Source organism: Onychostruthus taczanowskii, unplaced genomic scaffold (genome assembly GCF_017590055.1).
Source record: "Onychostruthus taczanowskii isolate IOZ18803 unplaced genomic scaffold, ASM1759005v1 scaffold8, whole genome shotgun sequence".
Lineage (NCBI taxonomy): Eukaryota > Metazoa > Chordata > Aves > Passeriformes > Passeridae > Onychostruthus > Onychostruthus taczanowskii.
The window spans coordinates 12741876-12761125 of NW_024505892.1; the positions used below are offsets into that span (position 1 = coordinate 12741876).

The window sequence follows — 19250 nt, forward strand, 5'->3', positions numbered from 1 at the left end:
CAGTTGTTGTAAGGCTCCATGAGGATTTCTTCCCTCAGGTCTGGGCATTGCAGCAGTGGGAAGGAATATAGTGTGTATAAACTATCAAGCACTTCACAGCAGTCTAAAAATTTGTGGTGTTTAGGACATTGTGTTTATTTTGGGCAGCATTTGTAATGAGAGTAACAAATGATTGCATACTGGAGGCTGGTTCAAGTGGTGTAAAGTAAGATGTGAATGTGGGTTAGCTTAGTGGGCGTGGGGAGAGAGAGCTAAAGTGCTAGTCATCATCCCTGAAAGCTGTAACTCTTGTGTGTAAGGGGCTGTTACTTAAAACACTGTGAGGAGTTATGAATGGGAAAAATTGAAAGGAGTAAGCTTAAGAAGGAAGTGTAATCTGAATAAAAAGATCATCTTTACAGTCAGACCTCATAAATAGTAGAACATTTCTTTGGGGGAGGAATGGATGCCCTGTTCTTCGAGTTTAAATTTAGGCTAGGCAGGAGATCAGAATATGCATTGCTGGGAGGCAACTCTTCACTGGCAGGCTCAGGATTGGCTTCAGTATTTGGCCATCAGCAATGTTATTATTGTGAAATGTTTCCTGGAATAATACATGGTTGGGGGGTTAGTATCATAAAACAGTTTAGTTTTTGTTGATATATTTCTAAGAGTGAAAATATCTGTGATGAATTGTCACTGTCAAACCTCTGAGCCAACATTTTTATTAGAGAACATGTCCTGCAAGATATCCACGTGCACAATTATCTCTGTAGGAGAGGGTGCCACCAAAGGCATACTGATAGATCATTCACTAAACCCTGTATTGTAAATGACTGTGTATGCAGAGCTAAGAACGCGTGAAAAGGGTGGGTTTTTACTGCTGCTTTCAAGTTTGACTTTAGTCAGTTACATTTGTTCTCTTGCACTTTATGAACGTTAAGTCCCAGACATAAAGGAGGGGATATATTCCATTCACTGACTTCAGACCGATTCTTAATCAGTGGCTACTTCTTACTTGTATAAAACTGGTGTAGAAATTAAGATTTCTAGCTTGCCAGCTATGAAGAGTAACAAATGGGGCTAAATCATCAAAAAAAGTGTCCAGATTATTTAAAATACTTACATTTACTACTACTTTTTCCCCACCACAGAATCATAATACTAGATTTTTCCAGTGTCTGAGCTGTGCTTGACCAATAAGCCCATTTAAATGCTTTGTTTCTTTTATAAAAATTTACTTCAGTTTGGAACAGTGCTTTATTTTCTCTGGCCGGCATGCTGACGTGTTGGGGTGTTTTTTATTTCTTGCAGTATTTTGCATTTCAGTGGGACTTGTGTGTTGTAGGGAGGACTCTCTCCCGACTAAAACTTGTTTGGTAAATACTTCAAGCAGCTATGTGGAGTTAACTGGTTTTGGATCTCAGGATGAGAGCTTGACATTAACTTTTTGTTCACTTGTATTCTCTATATCCTCTTGAGATAGGAAGTTCTTATTGTTCAGTTATCTTCCTCAGACAGACCTTTTCATTTTATGTTTTGCTGTTGGCTTTTTGCTTTCATCCTTATGAATTTATTTGTAGAATTGCTGTAGTTGAGGTTGTTTGTAGAAACTGAATCTATAATACATTGTTTGCCATATTTCACTTAGAATTATGGTACAGAGATTATTTGTAATTATTCTTTATTCATAGGATTCGTTATTAGCATTTTATAATAAGTGTATATATTATTTTATTTATTCTTGTATGTATTAATGATATATACACTTTTATATATATATATATATATATATATATATAGTTTTGCAGCAAAAAGATAGGAATGATTAAATGGCGTCTTCAAAAGTTAATGGGAAGTTTATGGAGAAGCCATGTCTGTAAAGATACACTAAAGTTCTCTCTGCTGTATCTTATCCTGGTTCCTGCCATGCTTTCTGAACTAGTTTTGGATCAGAAGCAGTAATCCTTGAAGCTTTAAGTGCTAAACCCTGAAAAGTTCCAAGTTCGTGGTTCAGCCATGTGAGGTGTTTGCTATCACATGGATAATAGACATTCCCTTTTGCATTCCCTGAATAAAAAGTGAATCAACTGGAAGCATGTTTGTACTAAGCCACATCAGAGTTATCCTCTGAATTAAGACTATATAATAGGTCCTTTAAAACTAAATTTGTACAAAAAGGTCTGAACTATTTGTTGTTAGTCCAGATATAATTTGACAGCTCCAGTTTTATCACTATTAAATTTGCAGTTTTATTTTATCTGAATGAATTGGAGTGTGGTTAATTTGTATGCAGCTTTATATACCACTAAAATCTTCCATATGGAATTTAGATTAGATAAGGTTCCAGGAAATGAGTCTTAGATGTGAATGACTGTAAACATACTTTAAAGAGTTATACTGTAAGGATTAAATAATGTTTATAGTTAATTCTCCTGATTTTTTTTTTTTCTGTTACAAAACACAGCAAACAGTGTAATTCAAGTTCTAAATTCAGATGCATATCATTATGATAATTTGCTGACTCATAGTATTTCATGGACTGTGCTACTTCACATGGTAGTGCAATGGATGGTGATGTGCAAAAAAAGTCGGCAAAATAAGAATCTCTGACTAACAGAAGCCTACGTTTTTGATAGCAATTAATTGGTCCATGGTGCCTTCTTAGCACATCATGCTATGTTTTCTTGCCTCGGGGATATCACGAGATGGCTGAATGTGGATAAACTAGGAAGACTCGCAAGCTGAAGCTATCATCTGATTTTTCTGAAATTTTGTGGCTGAAATAATCAAATCAAACTTTCCCATGTCTTCTTGTAAAAGATCAAGAAAATAGTGAACTGTTTTCCCACTGTTCCTACCCACACTCGATACGTATATGTGCAGTGTGTGTGGATACTTTCCCCTCTGTGCCTCCCCTACTATTCACTGACTTCTACAGTAGAATACTTCTCCAGAGTAGTTAATAAACTTTGGGGATTTTAGGTTTTTTGGGGTTTGTTTTTCTTTAAATAACTTAATTATATTAATTTTTTCCCCCTCCCACCATTGCCAACAAGATTTTAGGATGTTTTCCCTTCCCAGTAATCCTGTCAGTTTTGAGAAGTTTTCAAAAGACCTCTGAGGACTTGTTCTCAATCTCCTGTCTTTTATGCCCTGTTGGTCATTGGTACATCATTCCTTAGGAAAAAAAACCCATCCAGAGGGTTCATTGTGCAGCTTATCAGACCATTAAAATAACTAATAATGTGTAAAAAACAGGGAAGGGGGGTGTGTGAGGGGCTGGGATGTGGGACTAAGTACAAAACAAAGTGAGTTTCACTGCCAGGACTGATACATCTTTTGCAAATACTCTGACTTGCTTTGAGGGGAAGGGATCATATAAAGTATGCTTTGAGGGGAAGGGATCATATAAAGTAGCCTTCCTCTGGGCTTACATTCTGCTGCAGAGCTCATAAAAATCAATGGAAGTCTTTTCATCAGTCTCCTAATGAGTAATGCCTGCAATATTCTTGTAGGCACAACTAGGTACATGCTGCTGATGTTGCTGGTGCAATTATGTGGAGATTATGGGACAGTCAGAGCTGAGATAAAAATTCTCTGCAGTATTAGCAGCAGTCCTGTGCTGATATCCTGGTGCTTCCACCACACATCAGCCCAGGGACAGGCAGATGGAGTGTGAGTGGTGCTTGTGTGAGGCTCCTGGGCTTCAGCCAGCCCTCAACCCCTTCTCTGGCTGCTCATGCCATCAGCAACATGGTTAGTCAGGGGCTGGAAGGCACAGGTTGACTGGGGAATGGTGAAGTATAAAGGGAATTTAGGAATCAAATGGGGGTAGGATCACCTCACATTTATATTAATTTATGCACTGCTGTGATATGAATACCAAGTGTTTGAAAGGAATTAAATAGTTAAGTTCAAAATTATTTATGTGCCTAGCACTGTCTAGATGGTTTTTAGCTGCAAGTAAGCAAAAGGTTTACTTACAAAATTGATTTATATGTTCATTTATGTTCTTGAATATTGAGAAGAGGGAGGGAATTAGCAGCGTTGCATGAGCTACACTAGCACATTTTTCACCTTATATGGAGAATTGCCTGCCACTTATCAAGCAGGGTTAGATGTGCTGTTATTGTCACATTCCTTAGAGTTGGAAGAAATCTTGTTTCTCTGACTAAAGCTCCAACTCATAAGCTTATGATTTTGTTGTTGGAATACTGTTTTTTCATCCAGGGATTGCCGGGATGGGCAGTGCTTCTTGAGAAAAATAGCAAGCAGCGTGCACATTTTCGCTGCTGTGTTGTTGAGTTCGTTCCTCAGCTCGGGTGGAGAAACTTAGATGCTTGCAAGGGAAAATATGTTTCTGTTTGGAGTCATCTGGAGCTCCTCCTGGCTGGCTTCTCTGGTCCTGAAGAGCACAACAGGAGGAAAGGTCCCGGGAAAGGAAGGGAAAGACCTGCAAATCGTGTACACGTGGTATTTAAGGGGGTAGACCTCAGTTTTGTCTTTTCTTTATCCCTGTTAAAGATAAAGTGGCTGGTGTTTGAAGCATGGACTTGTTGAAATGATTGTGACTGACAGCTGTTGGCTGTGAAGTCATTGATCTGCTGGTGATTTGAGTGTGAGATGGAATAAGTGGAAATATGGAAGTGGAGACAAATTGCCTGCTTAGTCATTGATATCCTGAACCACAGAAGCCTGACAAAAGACTGAATACTTGAAAAGTTAAGAAGGTGACAATTATCAAATTTCCTTCTACGATAATGTGCCGTTGATGCTTGCATTCACTTAAATATTTGCATTTGAAAAGTGGGAGATCAGGTCTGGCTTAGTGTAAGTTCTTAAAATTAAAGGACTGCGTTCTATTTGAATTATTTGTGGGGTTATGGCATTCAGTAGGGCAGTAAGTCTCACCTACTGATGCTTCTTGGTTTTTTAGGTACCTAGACTATTACAAGTTTTTTAGTGTATGCTCTGCCACTCTTGTGACTTCAGTTTGTGTTGTGATTGCAGAGATTTTTCTATAGTACAGCCTGGGAAATAAAACACTTCAAAAGGTAGTGATTAGGTGCAGTGGTTAGAAAACCTGGCTTAAAATTGCTGTTGCTGATTTCACTTTCATGCAGATCCAGAAGAGTTAACTGGAAAATGATACTCAGGTTTTTCTTTCTCCATAAAGACAGTGTTGGCTATATTTTTTTGAATAATAAGACGTAAGGAAGAATGTAGTAATATTTGAAGCCAACAGAAACAAAAGGGTAGTTTATATGGCTAAATACTTTGAAAAACCAACATTTGAAACATTTAGCCAAATGTTTGCATTGAAGAATCCATGCTATTTTGAAAGGGTAGAGCAAAAGATATGGATTTTTATTTTCTGTTTTCCTCTTTGTGGTTTTACCATTCTTCCCGTTTTATGGCTCACCAGAATAGTACCAGATTTCTTATCGTGTATGGATATAAAGGAACTTAAACTACATATATTTATTTTTAGGACTCCACCCTTGGGCTTTGGATTTTGTGAGCAGCTATTTCAGTAAATTTACATCTATATGTGGAAACTGGCAAATTGAATACTGTGCAAATCCACATTTTAAAAAAAGCAACTGCTATTACAGAAGCTAAATGGTATCATAAGAAAGCCAAGTAAAAAAGATTGCATTTTTGTTTGCTGCTAAAGGAATGACCAATGCTTTCTGCCAGCTTCCTGCTGGCTTTTTCACCCTGCAATTGGAGACTCTGGTGTGCAAATGGTTTAAATAATGCTGGGGTTTGTGTCTGGTTGGCGCTGTATAATGCTGGGGCTGAGGTGACTTAAATATACAGTGTGGGCCAATCTCAAAGCCCTTTCTCGAGCAGAACACCCATTGAAATCACATTTAAGTGTCGTCAGTGAAAGCCTTGCCAAACAAATCGTTATGGATTTGACCCTAAAGTTATTACTACTAAATTTCATATGTAAGCCTTTCATTATAGTGTTTTTTAAGAACGGAGTACTTGAATGAATCCTGGAATTCATTGTAACTCTAAGTTTTTAACAGGGAATCAGCCTCTTAAATTACATTTTCATTACTAAAAGCAGTTTCTTCCTCTTTGTTTTTTTCTCCTTTTTCTGTTGCTCAGAAAGAAGTACAAGGGGCTCAGAATTATTTTACCTCAGGCAAGCAACCTACTGAGGTGCCTAAATTAGGAGCTTAGTCTTCCAGCCTCTCCATGTGCACAGTGGAGAGGGTTATATCCAGAGGGGATTTTGCTCCATGCCATCTTTTGGATGTGACTCTATTATGCCCAGGGGTGGTGTAGAGTGTGCTGATTTAGGAACGCAGAGGGATGTGGTTGGTTGGCAAAGGACCTCTATGATTTATGATGCGAGTTGTATATAATTTGTTTCAAAATTCCTTTTTAGGAGTTAGCAGGTTAATTTTTTTGTCTGTCTTTGCTCCATGGATGATGGGGATTGGCAACAGAGCTGTGTCCTTTAGTTCAGAAAATCTCACATTGTGATGGGACCTTTTTGAAGTCTTCAGTCTCCCTTGCTCTCTCGTGTGCTTTGTGTCTCTGGCTTTGGTTCCCTTCTGAAGGCTGCAGGTTTCATTCAGATCTCATGAAGTGTTTTGTGAGTCATGATGTGGACTGATGAATTATGTGACCAGATGTCTGCAGTGACTGGCTGCTCGTAGCAGGACTGGCTGTGCCAAGTGGTCCCTTCCTGGCCTTCGATCCCAAGAGAGGGATTTTCAACACAGAATCTGGAGGTTTCATGCTTTACATAGCTAAAACTGCAGTAATCCAGCCTTCTCCTGTTTAAAATACTGAAGGAACAACAACAGAAAGGGCAGACCATTAGGGTTTTGAAGGTGTTTTAATGTTTTTTTGCTTCCAAATGCATTACACAGTATTAGATATAAAAGATGGCTGATAGAGGTAGTAGGAGCACCCTTAAGCATGCCTCTCATATTCTAGCATCATATTTTCACCTGTGTTTACTTCTGGCCTGCCTTCAGTCATTCAGACAAAAAATTTCCAGAGTGTTTTTTCTGCTTCAGGCAGAAACCTCTTGGAAAGATTTTCACCAGAAGAACTCCCAACTGTTTTTAAAATAACACATTACAGAAACTTAGAGAGAGATTTGTCAACTTTATTTAGCCAGTCATTCCTTCAAAGCATTGTTATACCTTCAGGGAGTAGAGGGGGGAGTCAGGGTGCTTTTTGCAGCCCGATGGAAATTAATACAGATCTGCCAGCCTGCCAGAGTTGGTGAAAATTGTTATCTGCACGTGCTCACAAGAGCAGCTTAGAGCTTTGCTGATACAATCACTGAATACTCCCACTTTATAAAATGGGCTTCTGCATCACCAGCCTCTGTCTGTGCCTGGGGTGATGATGATGATGGGTGGTACTGAACACCCAGCGGGGTAGGTCCATGATTCCTGCTGCGCCTGCTTTGTTGGAGGAAAAGGTATCTGGATGTTTAATAGTCTTCCAAATTCATTAAAGCTTTATGCCAAGGCATACTTGAGGCAATAATTGAAAAATTACTACTTTTTTACTAGTCATCATTCACGCAGTTAATTCCAGTAAAACTGAGAGTAAAATTTATACTTTAGTCCTTATGCTGCTCTCAGGAGTGTTGGGATTGAGAGGTGTGATGCCGAAAGTTTGGGAACAAGGTTCAAAAAAGAACTTTTGTCTTCTACATTTTTTTTCTCCCAGGTTGCAGGAGACTCCATAGGACTGTATTGATAATTCTCTGTTACTCTAAAGGAGCAAATGTTGGAATCATGACCATAGAGGGGATGGATATCCATCCATAGAGGGGATGGATCTCTCTGCTTTGTTTAAAAACAGCTAAGCACAAAAATACTACTGGGGAGTTTTATGAAGGTTGCAATAAGCCAACAAAAACAAGAATCTAATGCATGACATCTTCAAGCTGTTTAAGAAATCAGGATAACATGGGTTGATGACTTGAGGGTGATGGCAAGACTAAGGTCATGTCTTAGTTATTCTGCAGGGTGGGAATAAAGTTGCTGCTGATATATCAGCACTGCTCCAGCCAGTGTCTAAAGGCTTTATAGAGTTTGGGTTACCTCCTCCCTTTTTCTTGTTCTTGTGCATTTATAAGGACATTGGCAACTCTTGCTTCTCCCTATCTCAAGCCCTTTTAAAATATTCATCTTGCTCAGAAAACACAAAATACTCCTCCTGGTGAGAAGTGCTTTAGATCTTTGCCTTTTCAGTCATGATCCCCAAGAGGCACTAGGAGCTTTTCTGAAAGGGGAAATTTATATTTGCTCAAGTAAGGTGGAAAGGAAGAGGGAAGAACTTGCCAGCCTCTAGTGTTGGCCAAGTTAGCAGACCAAGAAGATCAGGATTGCAGCAAATAGGTGATTGTTTTCAGAGTATAAATTACTAGGTTGTCCTTATGATTTTCTGCTAATTTGTTGTGCTAACCCTGATAAAGAACAATATTTTACCACCCTTCAAACATGCATTCACATTTCACCCAAAGGTGCATGTTGCCATGGATGTTTTTGCAGCATTCGTGATACACTATCCAGCTTTTTCAGCCTCTTGAGGATATTAGGATAGTGTGTAAAGATTGTCCCTTAACACAATGACTGCCCATCTCAAAGCATGCTCCCAACAAAAATACCACTAATTAAAACTTGTGTGAGTGGAAACACTGTCTGTCATCTGCGTTAACTTCAGTCTCTGTTTTGAAGAAAAATATAAGGGTTGTTAGAAACTAAAACAGTTAAGCAGTTCAAGACTCTATATTATAAAATCTTAGATAAGAGTTAATCAGTGTAACAAATTATAGGTTTGTCTGCCTGTCAGATGGAATTAATGGTGGGGGACCCAGAGAGTTTGGGTGCTGAGGTGAGAAGGAAGAGCTCCAGTGTTTCACTTTATGTTTGTCTTGATGTGCCCAATTTTTTCAGAACATTTAAACAAAAGAGCCTGAATTTGGGTCTATATTTTAAGGTAATACTTTGAAGTTTCCCCCCCCCCCCCCCCCCCCCACTATTTCTGTTGCTTTTAATCAATTATGTATGTTCTGATGTAAATGCAGAATTAAAATAGTAAGCTATTTTCTTGTGCATGACGTAAGGTCCAAAAATTTATACCAGATGACTGTTCTGGAAGAGAGAAAATAAAATACTTGGGAAAATGTAAGAGAGTATTTACTGAAGCATATCTTCCTGCATGTGGTCTGTAAAATGTAGATATCTAATTTTTAAATATGGTTTTAAAATATGGTATCTATCACCAAATGTGAGTAATGAGCTGTTGATAATGTTGGTAGCTTTACAGAAAATATGAGACTTGCCATTCTCTATATGCAACTTTTTGCTCTTTTTTGTTAGCTTCATGGGGAATTTCACAGAAATTTCCAGCTTTTTTCAGTTTTCAGTTCTTTTGAAGTATTTCTTTTGGGAGGGGGCAGGCTGGTGGGAGGGATGGGGTTTTGGTTTTTTGTAGGTTTTGTTATTTTTCACTTTGGGTTAGTTGGGGTTTTTTGACTTTTTTTCTTTTTTTAGCTCTGAACATTACCAGATATTGCGTGTCTTTCCTGGGGTGTTCAGCCTAAGCTCTGACAGAATAATGCCACTGTTGCTTTAAACCCATAGTGTTGTTTCATATAGATCCGGCCTGATTTATAGTGTTGCTTTAAATAACAATAAGAGAGTTCATCTCCCTTTCAGAAAAGGTTTATGACTGATCTCTGCCTGGCTAGGAATGTTTATTTTTCTTAAGTTGCCTCACTGCAAAAATGTTTTGAAATCAAGAGTCCCAAGCTGGTGATGGGGTTTATGCATCTATCGCTTGTGCTCTATGCAGCTCTAATCCCTTTACCACTAGAAAGATGTGGTTTGTGATGGATCTCACATAGATCAGGCTCAATTCTCAGTTTCTCTGTCCTTTCCCTATTGGCCATCCTCTTTTCAAAACTGTATCATTGAAGTGATCTATGGGTGTTGGCAAAACCATCAGAAGCCATAGTAAGATTTAGTTACTGCTACTAGTCCTTTTCAATAACACAGACTTATTTTCTTTTCTCCATAGCTGATGATGAAATAACTTTGAAATAAACAATTGGAGAAAAAAACCTTTCCACTACCAGGAATAATGGCAGAAGGGGAGGGAATCACAGTGAATTGCTTCTGGATGCTCTTAAAATGGCATGCATCAGCTTTCTTAAAAAATGTAAACTTTAAATGTAAATCTTAAAATGCAGCATCAGCTTTCTTGCTTGACTTTTGCTGGAGCCATATATTGATTATGTATTAAGTTGACAGAAGCTGATTGAAAAATCCTTTTTAACCCTGTACCAGGAATCTGTGGGGCTGTGTTGTATCCTGTGTGGTAACTTGTGCTTTGAAAGTGAATAAATAATGCCAAGTATGGGAAGAAGCATGCATAGAAGAAGAGATTATATGAAGCATGTAATTTAGGACACGGAAGGGAAAGCTCTGTTCTTCCCTTTCTGCCTAGCCTGGTTTTCTGGCCTGCCCCATATCTGCCTTCCTAGTGTCACTCTCTGGTGACCAGGAGAAGGATTAGGCTGCTCCTAAAGGTGAGTCACCAATTCTACCTGCCACTTTTCAGGAGACCTTCCTGAACAAAGGGAGACAGAGCAGCAGGAGAATTATTTGCTTGAAATCACCTGGAGCTTTTCAACCTGTGGTAAGGAAATGGTGTCTACCTTGGTCACAGGGCAGTGAGCAAGGAGAAGGTCATGATATGGGAATGATTTCTGTTCATGTGTAGAGACTAGGAGAGGATTTTCTTGGAAAGAGAAAAGTTAGTCAGTCCTTGAGGCTGTTCAGAACACCTGCAGAGGGAATTGTGGCTCCAAGGGCAGATGAAGCATGAGCTTTCCCAGACCAAGGGCAGCATGAGTTATGGTGCAGAGCTACAGTCAGGGAAGGCTTACCTGCCTTTCAAGGCTAGAAGTCTCACGATGAGGCTGTACACCAGCTTGTGCTGGAGGAATTTTAGTGAGATGTTAAAAAAGAGTGAGGAAACCTTCAAATAATGTTTTCTCTTTGACTGTCTTTCTAGGTGGAGACACTGAAACCACTGGCTGGCTGGAAGTATACCTGGTTTCAGTTGTGGTATGCACTTAATGCTGTGCACATTCCCATTGAGTATCAGTGTCATTCCTACTTCCTTGCCCAAGCCAACTAATTCAAGACTGCAGGTCCCTGGCAGAGCTTTGCAAATGCATATTGAACCTCCAGGCTTGGTGTGTTTATTTTGTAAAATTATAATAATTAAAAAAAAAAAGTGGATGACTATGAAATTCAAGGCAAGGAACTGCGAGACTTCCTAAAGAATAAAATAAAATAAAAATTTTCTCAGAAGCTTAAGACTGAAAGCTTGGTGTTTTGTTGTTATGTTGTGGGGTTTTGTTCCTCCTTTTGAAGTTGAATAAAGAGGAAAGCAGTTTGATGCAGAACTAATTAATCTACAGTTCTCTTGGGTTGAGTGATCTGTGTTCAGTCACACCTTCTTCAGGTAACTCAAGTGCATTAATCAAGTATCATCTTTCTAATTAAACTACTGAGTAGAGAGAGGATTTAGAGGATGATCATTAGTTTTGTGTAGAATCAGTGCATTAAGGGAAAGTAGTGTTAAGAAGATGTTCCTTTTTCTCATATGATCAGTCAAAGGTTAGGAAAGGTAAGACACCATTTCCCTACCACAGGTTGAGTGACAAAATGATCAAAGGTTAGGAAAAAGGTCAGAGCTTTTGTTGGTGTGTTGCCTCTGAAGTGTAAATTATCAACAAAAATCAGAAAAAAAATTCAAGTGCTTTCAGAGATAGATCTTGAAAATAGCAAGAAAGGTGGGGAAATAAATGCTTTGGATCATCCCAGACATACATATCTTCTTGACTCTGCTCTGCATCTGACAGAACAGTTAAGGTAGATCCTGAAACTTGGCTAGGGGATGGGAGATTTCCTGAAACAAACACCAGGCACAGGGAAGTGGAGTCCAGCTTTCCTTGTGCAGACAGTTTCTACCTTCTGGGCAGAGCAGCAAGCTGTGGCACTGCCCTGTCTTTGTGGGCAGGCTGAGTGTATGTGCTCAGCCAATGGTCCCCTCCCAAGGACTGGAGGATTTGCTGCCCCTGAGCAGAGCTGAAGCTCAGTGTGTCACTGGGCAGCCTGAGCTCCAGGAGCTGATTCTATGCTAAGTGTGTGAATGTCCTCTGTTGTGTCCAGTGTGACACGTGGTGCATTTAAATGTTGTTCAATGACACTGGAAAAGTTGCGGGATTTTTGGTTGTTTGTTTTCTGTAAGCAGGAGCAGCTTTCCAGCAGGATCTGCAGACTATCCCCATATTTCTCTAGGGGAAAGGGGAGGGATGGCTACCCACGAAAACCATGTGAAACAAGCTGATGGACTGCTGCAGAAAGCTGCAACAGCTGCCACAAGCTATTCACCGGTGGTTGGTTGAATATAGATGTCACAGATGAAGTTAAAATCTCTCTCTCTGGTGATTGACAGGGCAAGGTCTGAATTTGTATCCTGTAGAGTTGTTTGCAGTGCATTTTATAGGAGGGTGCTGTGCTGTACTTGGTTTATCTACCAGTGGCTAACCCTGGGGGGAACCACATGAATAATAAGCGTCACTTCTCTGCTCCCTTCTTGCCAGACCTGTTGAGGTTTGGTAGCAGCTCACGCCTCCATTTTGACACACGTGTACTGCAGCTCAAGGGGATGGCGGTGTCTGTAGAGTTGTCTTCCTGAATTGCTCAGCGCGTCATCATTGTGCACTGGCTTTAACCAGGGGCTATAGTTTTTAATGACGATGCCGGGCAACCCAGCAAAATACCCCAAAAAAACCCATCAGTCAGTGTTTGCTCCCCGCTTGTGCAGACAGCACCTGCCCTGAGTTTGTACAGCCCTTCCCAGACCACAGTTGAGGAACTACATCTGCGACTTAAGCGTTGCTATTGTGTGTATAATGTAATTCACTCTTTGTTTACAGTAGAGCTGGAAGGGCCCATGGTAGCTTTGTAGTAAGGACTTTGCTTCAGTGCCATGCCTGCTAGCCATTTACTGGTGTTTATTTTTGTGTACCCTCCTGTTCAGCAGGAAAATGAAAATGTGAGTACTAGATGAATGACAAACCAAGGTTGTTACCATAGCACATACTGCCTAATCTATGCTGTTAAGACTTTCACAGCTATGCCTACCTGTCTGTCCTTAACTAAATGGCAGAGCCTAGGGTGTTGTATATGCCATGCTTAGTGTATGGGATTTTTGTCCTTGTTTGTTGGCAGGACACAAAAATCTCAGTCTGGAATTTGTGAGGTTTATGTGACTATTACTTTAGTACAGCAGTTCTTTCTTTTTTAACTACTACTTTATCTTTGGTTTTTTTTGACACATGAAAGATTTTTTTTTCTAGATTGATTCCTTCAGAAGTACTTTGCCCTTGGTAGAAGTTTAATGGGAATTGTTGGTATTAAAGACATTTTGGGGAAAGGAAAAAGAGAGGAGTGTTGTAAGCTGGTACGCGATGCCTATTTCTTTCTAGCCTGCTAGAAAAAGATACCTCAATGTGTAAAGGACTGTACGTATGGAGCAATATTCTACCCTAGAGATTTTTCTTATGTTAAGCCTTATTATTTAGGATTGTGCAGATCCAGAGAGATGGGTATTGCAGATTTGGCAGAGCATTGCTGAGAATTTGTATTTACCATGGCAAACTTCCTTCAATATTTGATGGGCTGCTTGCGGGGGAGCACTGTGACCTCCCTAAAAGGTAGCTTACTGGGAGGGCTGGAAGCACTTCAAAAAACTTGGCCCTCTACCCTGGCCAGGAAGTTTTCTTCAAACAGAGCAGGGCATCATCCTTAATAAGTGTTCAAGTAAGACCTGACTGGTAGGGAGGGACTCCTGTGATACTTTGCCATAAATCAGTTCTTTTGTATCAAAAGTAGTATGCCATCTGCCTGCTAGGAGTTCTTGTTTCTGCCTGTTCCAGTGCAGATGGAAATGTTTTAGCTGGACATTTACAAACCTGTGTTGATTGAGTACTGTGAGATCACCCTGGCTGTATTAGCTAAGAGCTAGCTGCATTCCCCTTTAGGTATGGGCCAGCAAAAATCCAGGAGGGTGAGATTTGCCCATGAGGGCAGAGTATAACACTGCATTGTTGAAATGACACTTAACTCCTGATACAGATCTTACATTTAGCTCTGTATTAGGTGTCACACCATGCCTGTCAAACCATTAGTAAAGAAGCCATGTCTGTGAAGAGCTGGAAGTGTGGTTCCAGCTGGAAAGGAAAATGCTCATGCAGCATTTTTCAGTGAGCTGGAACATGGGAAGCAAAAGGGCACTTTTCAGTTCAGGGATTTTGCAGATGAGAGCAAGCTGTTGCCCCAGGTTTTGAGTCTTAGTTGCTGGTGCTCAGGAACTGAACCCCATGGTGAAGGAAGCCCTGTGTGGCTTTGAGGAGTGGAGCCATGCTGTGCCATTGTGTAGCAAAAGGAAGTGTGACAAAAAATAAAGGTTGGGCACAGTAGCAGTGCTATGGACTTTGGGAAGGACAATATCTGTGACACATGGATCATGGCAGTGTTATCTGAATGCCATAATCATGGCACTTCCAGGCTTGTCCTGCAGCTCTTGGCTCTGTGTCTCTTACAGCCATGATTAGGAAGGCTTTGGTGGTCTGAGCTCTAAATGTTCTGCACAGATAGGTACACCTTTCCCCACCAGCAGAGCCAGTCTGTGTATTTGGAGCTTAACATGTAGGTTTTTTTGTGTAACAACTAAGAATTTAGTTGCATTTTGTTAGTTACATTTTATTACTCACATGTCCTCTTGGGTGTAACTTGCAGCCTGATGCTGCTTTTTACTTTGCTGGCCCACTGTTAATTCGTCCATTTTGAGTGGTGGTTTTGCAGCTTGCATTTTCTCTTTTGTGTGCATTTTATTTTAATGGAACAGCCTTTATTTTCAGTGAAGTCAGTTTAGGACTTTGCTCTGATTCCACTGCCTTTGGAAGCATGAGTATGATAAAATTCTTGTGTTAGTTTTAATTATGTTTTATGTCAGCTTAACCATTGTAGATATCAGGATATTTTTATGACAAGGTGCTTTGTGCTGTGAAGAAGCTGTTTAAAATCAGCTGTGCCAATTTGAACATCAGAGAAAATATTATAATACAGTCTGACACTTTGCAGAATGAAAATGACAGGCTTTGTGGAGCATGAAGTTCTCCTTGCCAGCTTTTGGGAGCTCAGTTAGTCACTCTGCTTGTTGAATGCACATACACTGAGGATGGCTGATGTCTGTTTTAACATTTTCAGGTGATGTGGGAAAAGGAGCAGCTGATTGCTCCACATCAGTCTCCTCAAATCAGTGGCTGGCTTTTCAAACCTTGGCTTGGCTGGTGCAAGAGAACTTCCATGGGAGGTCTTTGTACCTGATGTACAGATATTTTGTAGAGGTCCTGGCTGGGATTTGATAGAAGCTTTAAGTATGAACACATGGAAAAAAGCAATCCTACTGTGGTACAGGCATAGTTTGTGGTTGGGGCTACCACTGTAGAAAAGGGACTGAAAGGAACTGTAGAAAGGGACCAGTGATGGTCCTGGCCTGTTTCAAGCCACCTTTCCTGGTTGAGTATTTCCTAGATGGAAACCTGGATAGCTTAACAACAGCTCTTCTTGAAGCAGGTAGTTGTAATATGTTGTTTTACTGGCTTCTATTTTCCATTTGTACACAGGAAGAAGTTTTTAGTTGTGAGCAGTCAGTGCAGAATGTGTAAGTGAGGTATGAATGGAGTGATGTTTCTAGATGTTTTTTTTTTGGATGAGAGCTGTTGGCTTGTTCATAGGAGAGGTTAATGATGTAGTTGGCAGTGGTTCAGAACAAACCTTATTTCTATTTTCTGTCTCCAGGGATACAAGTGTTAACAAAACAATTTTTGTTTTTCAGATTGCCAGTGCTACGAAAATAGGGACTTCCAGCAAGAAGTTCTTCAGCTTGTGAAGCCACAAGGACACCTCAGCCCCTCTCTGTGCTTTCACTCATGATGCAGAGGGAAACAAGACATTTAGAGAGCAAATAAGTTATGCAAGGTTTGTTTGGGTTTTTTTTTTTTTTGTTTTTGTTTTTGTTTTTGTTTTTTTGTTGGTTTGTTTATTTCTGAGTGGGTAAATTGCATTATGAAACATTATAGGCCAAGAGCCAGATAGAACCGGGTTAAAATTTGTTTTTATCCCTTGGTCTTAATGTTTCATATTGGTTGGGTGTTTTTGAGGCTTTAGAATCAGCCAATAGAGAACATCATCACAGGGAGAAATGTAGGCTATGTCAACTGTTTCTTTCAAGGCATTAATCCAAATATTAATGCTCATGACTTCAAAATAGATTGTATTTACAAAACTTCAGTCAGATAAACCTCCAAATCTGTAAACAGCAGAGATACAGTTTTCTATACTTATCAGGGAAAGGGAGGGGTTTAGGCTTTTTTCTGCTTAGCTCACAAGAGTGTTATGATGTGGTAAATTTATCAGAAGAGAGGGAATGGATGAGCAGTATCTGGTGTAGAGTGCATTGTTCCAGAATTAGACAGGAAGTTGTCAGCAAAGAGAGCTCTACTCCTGATGTCTCACCTAAAGGAAAGAGTGGCATTGCAGTTTAATTCCAGAGACCATCAGATGTCTGTCTGCTGTAGTTAGAAATGTTGTGAATGGCACGAGAGAGAGAGAGAGGTGCTTTGATTTAGGGTTTGAAAGACCTGGTGCAACTGAGCTTATGATAGAGCAAGTTTCCTCCATCCTGTTTAGTTTTGTCATCTGAGATAATTGTTTAGAGTTGTTTTAGAAATTTTAAAAGACTTAATCATGATGTTTTGTAAGCAGGTGATGAGAGTGTTTATTCAACTTTTCATTATTTTTAATTGCTTCAGCGTTGTTTGCTGTTACTAACAGAAGAAACTTGACATTGTTGTCAATACCCTGGTATCTACTACACCATGTATTCTGCTAGTTATCACAAAATCCAGACTTAGTTTGGACTTTGTAGCAGGAATCCACTGCACAACTCTGACAAATCCACCTTTTAGGAATTTTAGGCCACAGGGAAGGAAAATGGTTAGACCTCAACACATCCTGTTCATTCTCATTCCCCAGGAGTTTGTCGGATGTGATCACATCCACTGGCAAGGGATGCAGTTCCAGAGGGATTCAGTCTCATTCCATGCTAGGACAGAATTGTTTTTCTTTCCTGACAAAATATTTTGAGGCAAAATTGTGCTGAATAACCAAGGGGAATCTGTTGCAGTGTAATAGGGTTTTCCCCCCTTGATGGGCATGTACCAGGCAGGTGATTATTAGACCTGATTGTTACATAGTATTCAAACACTTAAAAATTAATACCTGTGTGCTCAGTTTACTTTGTAATTCGTTCATCTCCTTTAAAATCAGTACATGCAAGGGATTTAGGGCACTGATGCCACAGAAGTAAATATGCACAAACTCTGCATATGCTGTTGTTTGGCTGATGGAGTATTTGGCCTATCCTTCTCTAAAACAGGCTATTTTTAATACTAGCTTATACATTCAGGATATATTATAAAATTAAAATGGATTTGGAGGTGTGGTCAGTGTTCTACTGAACGTGATTAAAAGAGATCTAGAAGGTCTTCTAAATTCTGGAGTTTCCCTCCTCGAAAAGGCAAAGTTATACAAAGAAACAACTCAAAAACAGTCAACTTCTAACTGATTTTGATAAAAGGACAGCTGTGAAACTGTGCCATTGGTTGATACAATTAGACTTACTGTTCCAGTGTGTTGTGCCATTCTTTATTGCCATAGGTTAAAAGTGTCACTGAGATTTTATGCACTGCAGCACTCATAAAAATCCTAATTTGCTGCATTAGTCAATCTGTTGGGGGCTTGTGCGATTTTTTGGGGTGTTTTTTGTTTGTTTGGTTGGTTTCCTTTCACCTGTGTTAATAAAAGGAAATATTGAACCTTATTCTAATATTTTATGACACTACTGTCTGTTGGGGTGTCTGTTCTCACAACCACTGGTGCTTTTTGCCATGTTTCAGTGCTTTGGGAGGGACACACTGTTTATTCCCTTGCAAGTTCTTAAGCTTTTTAGCAGCCAGTATGTTTTGTTTCATTTTGCCCACATGCAGCTCTCCAAAAAGCAGTGACAACCCAGCATGAGCTTGTCAGGGGCAGAAGGTGAATTTGCGAACCACGCGAAAGAGAAAATTACGGCATACAGATTCCTAATGATAAACACACCGAAAGCATCCTAAAATTATAAAGCAGTGTGGTGCATTAAAGCTCTAATTTGCATTTTGGCTAAGGCGTAGCTGCATTTTTGGACTATCCCTTTAATTTGGTTCTTTTAATTACCTGCTGATGAGTTCCTGTGGTGGAAGCAGCAGGAGCTGTGCCTGAAGCAGTTTCCTGGCATAGTGGTTTCTATCAGACAGAGCAATAGGATTTCTAAGGTTACTTTGAAATCCGGGGTCTCCTGCTGTAAACCAGCAGACTGACACAAACAGGAATCTAATTAAAAAGTCGAAGATATTGAATAAAGCTCACAAATGCCATCTGTTCAGCTTTTCAACCTGAAATTACTCTATGAATTGCAGTAACAAGTTTGATTGTTCCTGCATTTCTGTAGCTGAATTTTGTTACAGCAGCCACCCATACAGGCAGAGTTGTGCAGGCTCTGTTGGTGTCAGTAACTGCTTGGACTTCTTGAAGTATTCCAGCAAAGGATGTTTGGGTGATAGTGCTGGATTAAAGCTTAATCTCATGAGGAAGGCATTGATACCCTGCAAAGGCCTTGCACTGATTTACTAGCCTAGAGAATGCCTGGAAAGGGGCAGCACCCCATCTGTAGACTTTTGCAACAAATTGTTCCCAGGCTAATGTAATTAAAGCAAGGCCTGCTTATTTACCTTCTTTGGAAGTGAAAGTGTTATTCTTGTGGTTGGTTGAAGGAGAAAATACCAAACGAGTTTGTTGACTGAGGAGGGAAAAAACTCCACCAAGTTTGTGATAGAATGATTGAGAAGCAAATCAAATGTGAAAAGAAGATCCATCAGTGTTTTGATGAAAACTATGGAATGGAGTAATCTTAAAAACTCTTTCAGTAATATATAATGTTGCTACCAACAGTGTGCATTCAGCCTTCATACAAAAATGAAATAGGGACATTGCAGAAAGAAACTTGTGGCTATTTGGGCAAGCCATTGTGCCTGCTCA

At 39.8% G+C, this 19250-nt stretch overlaps 1 protein-coding gene across 1 annotated transcript in view; it reads left to right on the forward strand.

Annotated features, from left to right (window-relative positions):
- SCAF8 (SR-related CTD associated factor 8) overlaps positions 1 to 16026 on the forward strand; it is a 151025-nt gene extending 134999 nt beyond the window's left edge. The window contains exon 21 of the mRNA XM_041423963.1: positions 15952 to 16026. The gene's annotated coding sequence lies outside the window, so the exon portion shown is untranslated. The remainder of the gene's footprint in view (positions 1 to 15951) is intronic.
- Positions 16027 to 19250: the final 3224 nt, after the last annotated feature.